The sequence below is a fragment of the Rousettus aegyptiacus genome, unplaced genomic scaffold, assembly GCF_014176215.1.
Source record: "Rousettus aegyptiacus isolate mRouAeg1 unplaced genomic scaffold, mRouAeg1.p scaffold_m13_p_15, whole genome shotgun sequence".
Classification (NCBI taxonomy): Eukaryota; Metazoa; Chordata; class Mammalia; order Chiroptera; family Pteropodidae; genus Rousettus; species Rousettus aegyptiacus.
Window position 1 is genome coordinate 34,328,453 of NW_023416290.1, and position 6,013 is coordinate 34,334,465.

The following is a 6,013-nucleotide window of genomic DNA, read 5'->3' on the forward strand; positions in this document are numbered from 1 at the left end:
ACACCCCAGGGGACTTGTTCTAGCTGTCTTTTACCCCTGTTTTTGCCGCTTGGTAAAGGACGTGTCAGGCTTCCCCAGGGAAACCCGCACCCAGTGCTTCTCCAGTCCAGCACAAGGCAGTGGGAGCAAGTGTCTTCTAGCCTGCAGGCTGATAGGGAGTCTTCTTCTCTGTGACCCTGGAAGGACACTGCAGTATCCCGAAGGTCTAGAGGGAGAGAGAGACCCGGTCAGTCTCAAGGATCCTTATGCCAGCCACATGAAGCACACGCAGACTTTAGAAATGTAGAATAAAATTGTGAAGATTTTGAAATTTAGTGGTTCTGGTGAGCTCAACCACCTGTCTTTGTTTTTCAGGAGGCTACATAAAACTCTGTAGAGGTAGATGTTTGCTTGTAGGAAACTAATTGTAATAATTCTCTGCTCTAGAAATGCGAATTGTGCCCTCTCTGGAATGCAGCTGATTATCACTCAGGGGATATTGAACAGTATTGCACCCATATGTCAGTTTGCTTTAGTATTCTTATCTAACTACAAATGTGTGGGACTCAGAGTTCTTTTGGACCTCCCTTTGGTAATACCTACTTGATTCTCTTGTTAATTAATGAGTTAAATTAAATCTTTGACATGTGGTCATTTTGAGTCATAATTTTACCTTTTTCATTAAAAAAGTTGTCTTTTAACAGAGCTCAACCTCTCTCAACTCTCCCCCAAATGAGATGCCATCATCTGATTTAATTTCCTCCACAAGCAATAAATCCATTAACATGTATTAAGATTATATTATGGAGGTTTAAGATGCACACAGAGTGGAACCGAACCTTACAAATAAGTAGAAGCATTTCAAAATTTCCTTCCTTTCTTTTTTCTACTACAGGTTTAGTGATTATGCTAAATTTAAAAATCAAATTGAAAAGATCAGCATACTCTTGATACGATTAAGAAAAATGACATTGATTCATCTTTTAGAAAATATGGAATGGGTTCCCATTTGTTCATGTGTTCTGCTGTGTCCTTCTGGAATGTTTTTGTTTGTTTTATTGTGGTCTAATTGACATATAATATTATATTAGTTTCAGGCATATGACACACGATTAAAATATTTGTATACATTGCAAAATGATTACCACGATAAGTCTAGTTAGCATCCGTCACCATATGTAGCTACAAATTTTTTTTTCTTGTGATGAGAACTTTTAAGATTTACTCACTTAGCAACTATTAAATATGCAATATGGTGTTGTTAGCTACAGTCGCTGTGCTTTACTCCTCCCTTCCTTTATCAAGGTGGAATATCTAGAAGGACCAGACACACGTATATAAACTTGCCTTTCCCTCTTCTTTCAGTCGAGCTCAGTGGTTCTCAGTGTTGAGGTATTTAAGAAGTACGATATAGAATTTTGAACCCAGGGCTGTGAATACTGTCCACGAAAGAGATTTAAAGGCCTTATTGTATTTTTAAGAAACACCAGTGGTAATGTTGACAGTATGAAGGTTTTTGTCTTTCATGATTCTAAAACTACCAGACCACCTTCTTCTCCCCACAAAATATGACTGTACCATAATTGCATTTAGTGTCAAGGTGTCTGGGCTCCTTATGCCGTTAGTTGCTTTTATTTCATATTGCGTTTTCCTAAGAAGACGGGTCTTAGCTGACTGAGGTCCTGACTTCAAAAAAGAAAAAGAATATTATTGAGATGAAATTCTCATAACATTAAATTAACCATTTCAAAATGTGCAATTTAGTGGCATTTAGTACATTCACAGTGTTATGCACCTACCACTTCTATAAAGTTCCAAAACATTGCTAAAGGCACCCTGGACCCATTAGGCAGTCACCCCTCATTACCCTCTTTCCCCAGCCGCTGGCAACCACCAATCCGTTTTCTGTCTTTATGCATTTACCTATTCTGGATATTTCATATAAATGACATCATGCCACATGACCCAGCAATTTCATTCCTAGATATAAACCTAAAAGAATCGACAATAGGTACTCAAACAGATACTTGTACATAAATGTCCACAGCGGCTATAATTATTAAGCCTTCCCTGGGCACTCTCTGCCTCTCCTTGGTGGTTCTGCAGGTAAATTTTTCATCAGTTGAGCTGGACAGGCAAAAGCCAAAATGATTTCAGGGATGGGAGAAAGATAGGGGTGGTGACCGGTTACTCTGTTTAGGGCTTTGCTCCCTGAGCATGACAACCCAGTATGACCGGTGAATGCTACACACCAAGGGGTGCTGGACAATAATGAATCAAACACAGACAGAAATGGGGAGGCCTGGCAGGCACCCCAGGCACTGTCAGGAGATTCACTGAATTCACAGGAAGCTGGGAGTGTCTGTTGTGGAAGCCACAGAAATGGGAATAGTCCAGGGTCCCTCTGCTGAAAGACGGGTGTTGCCTTGAAGCTTGTTGTCTAAGTAAGCTAGGTTTCCAACCTAGGGGAAAATTGTGCAGGAGAACCTGCCTCTGGGCGGGGCGTGGTTCTTGTGGTCCTCACGGCTGCTGCCAGTAATGAGCTCAAGGCTGGCAGATCCACTAGTAAAGCAGAGCTCTTTTTAAATCTGTCCCTGACTCATTAATTGTGAGGCATTTGATTCCAGCCCTCTGTGGGCTCAGGGGCTAGGCTGGCATGACAATCCCTGGTTTGCAAATGAGGAAAGTGAAGCTGAGACGTTTCCAAAGTTATTTTCCCTGCTCCCACTTCCAGCAATTATTATAAAGTACACTCATTATCCTTACAATGGTTTGGAGATTAAAACTTAATTTGTTTTGTTATTTCTGTGGTTTTGCCTAATAGCATTTTTACCTGCACCAGCCCCACTAGGCTATGAAGCCAACACCTCCTTAAATCACCAGAGGATGTAGTTTGTGTCCTCGTCTTAGTTCCTATTGGTCTGGCCAGAGGCAGTTTTCATGAGAACATTTTAATGGGTCACCAGGGTTTTCTGCGGGGACAGCTGTCTCTATAACAGGCAAAATTGGACTCTCTTGTGAGAAAAGCTGGCCTGAAGGAAAAATGATCAGGCTTGAATCCTAAAATACTGTGGGTGATAGTTTGTTGAAAGCAGATGCAAATGAAGCCACCCTCCTTTTCAGGTGAGGTATGACCGTATACGGCTGGGAAGTAGACAGATGTGAGTTCAAATCCTGACTCTGCCAGTGTGTTATTTGGACAGGACTTCTAATCTCACCGAACCTCTGTGTGGAGTCGGGTGACAGAGCTAGGGAGATTGTACGATGGAATAAAATAATTTATGGAAGTATCTGACAAGTTATAGGCGCTCAAAAATGATGGCATTATTATTCATTTTAGTGCGTCGGTCTGAGCTGACCAAAAGGATCAAATAATTTGGGGACTCTTTAGTCTTAGAAGCTGTGGCTTATGTGATGTCAGATCTCATAGAACTCTCCAGACCTCAACATGGCAGCAGTCTGTGCTTCTCGTCCATAATACTGGCACCTCCACGCATCCATGTGGTTTACTTAATCATTTGGGAGCCTAGCCAAGTTAAAGCAACATTTCTAAGTCTGCAATTCCTGGGGGAACAGGGTCCAGAGAAGCCAGTGGGAGGGCACAGTAAGATGGGAGAGTGGGAAAAGAACAGTGGTCTTTCCCTATGTTGCATTCAAAGCTCTTTTGGCTCTACGTGAGTTATCCAAATGCCTTTCTGTATGTCAGTCATTCAACAAATGTTAACAGCACCAGTTCTGTGATTGGCTGATATTCTAGTACCTCTTCACACACATGTTCCTACCTCCTTTCTGCCTGCTGTCTTAGGAAGGTCACTATAAGATAATACACTCTTTTCTCCCTGAGAACAGAAAGGGGCATGTGAGATAGCTGGAGGATGATGTGAACAAAGAGAGTGTCTGAGCCGAGGAAAACAAGTTCAGAAAGGAGGTGGGGGTGGGGAATAGAATTGTTTAGGCACACTGCCCCTTGCCACGGAGCGCTGTTCTCTTCCCTAGCCCGTGTGCTGAACCCCACCCCCACCCCCCCTCGCTACCCCCCCCCCCCCCCCCCCGTGGTAGCTCTGCCATGCAGGCAAAAGCTGTGGGAGGCTAGCTAAATAACCTTGACCAGAATTTCCCCAGGGATTAGAAAATTGCATGCTCGAGTGTGTGTGTGTGTGTGTGTGTGCGCGCGCGCGCGCACGTGCACACATGTGTTGCAGTGTTTCTCCATCCTCAGAAGAAACGCTTCCATTTAGCCCAATCGCACTCAGGCTTCCTTTCTACAAACATTCTCTCCGTCAGGCTCTGGGGACTGGAGAGGTGTGGCTCTGCCGAAGAAATAAGAGCACAACCGGGGACTCGAGGCGGGGGTGGGGGGTTGGGGGGTGGGTGTGAGTGGGGGGTGAGGGGGGTGTGGGTGGAGGGGGGTAGGGTCTGGGAGGCACCGGGCAAAGGAAAAGACAAATACAGGCAAGAGGGGAGTCGGTGCCTTCCTGCCTGGCTTGTTTATTATTGCAGCTTAAGAAGGAGGAATGTGCAGACCCTTCTGTTGTGGCAGAAGCCGCGCCTGCTCAATTCCCCCCCTCCCCTCCCGTTTTTCCTTTCTCTTCAGCATTCCTCTCCCTCAATTCCCCAAGAGCCCAAGACAAATTCCAAGTACCAGCTGCACTTTTATATGCTCTCTGGGTGATTTGTTTAATTAAAGCCCAGGACATATGTTGATTCTGGTATAGGTGGAGAAATGGAATGAAAATGGGAGGTCAAGTGAATTAATTACCCACGGCCAGATCCATAAGCTCCCCTGATTTCTTGTATTCTTTATTAGCCAAAGAAAGGAGCAAAATGGAGAATCGTGGCTAGATTTTTAGTTCTGTTCGGCAGTTTGCATGCAAAACAAAAGTTATGGATTAATTATGGTACACGATGTTAAGCAAAATGTATTACATATCTTTTTATATGTTGGATCCCGACTCGATTAAAATGGCAATTTAATTTATATTGCCTTTGTTGTTTTTGCAACTTAATCAGACCTGCTGTCTTGCTGCACCAGCCCCTGGAAAACATGCTTCTGAGTCTTGGAAAGCCAGTACTGCTGTTACACTGTGATTATTTTTATGGCATCAACCCTTCGAAGAAAAGGAATTGGTGATTTAATTGGGTACAGTATTTAGTATTATGATGTTTTTAATATTATTCATCTATGTCTTCAAACGATCATAGGAAATGGCTGTGCAAAACAATACAATGTGCCCAGTAAAATCCTCCCTGCCCCACCCCCTAAGAACACCTGGAATCTGCCTGTTTTGAAATTTCTGCATATGCACTAGATCTATTGTGATCTTTTTTTTTTTTTTTTAATTTAAAGGTATGACTTTTTTAGTGGTATGGTATATTGTAGAACTGTATCCTATTTATAAAGACATTTTTAAATGCTTCATTCACTTTCTCACTTATTGAGCGCTTACTATATGTAGGTCTTGCTGGGGGTGCAGGAGACACAAAGTTGCATCACTGGGTGACCAGCTTCCCCTCTTCTGCAGCCAGTTGGCCTCCTGGTAACCTCCTGCACCTTGATATTCAATCAGAGATGCCTGATGGAAAAATGGTCCTTGGACACTCTAGGTTTCAATTAATCAACTCATCAGCATCGTGGAAACAGACCATCTCCTCCCTGATGGGTCCAGCAAGGGCCTGGGCAGGCTGGTTATTGTATCTTCAAGTATGGGTCGCATGATCACACATATCTCTGTGGCTGAGGGTAGTGGGCTCTGCTTAGACAGCCTGGTTAAATGTCTACTCATATAGATGAGGGGGTCATTTTCTCACAAGCACGTGTTTTCTAAAAAGGGTAGTTCTCCCAAAATAAGATAGATAGGACATCACCCCAAAAGGCAGTGGATGGCTGCTGTACAGCTCGAACCTCCCTCATGAGCTCCAGACCTGAATTATCTGATTGCTTACTCGGCATCCCCACTCATACGTCTTACACGTACTTCCAAGTTACCATATTGATCATTGTTCAGTAACAAACATGCAAAAGGACTCATCGTCC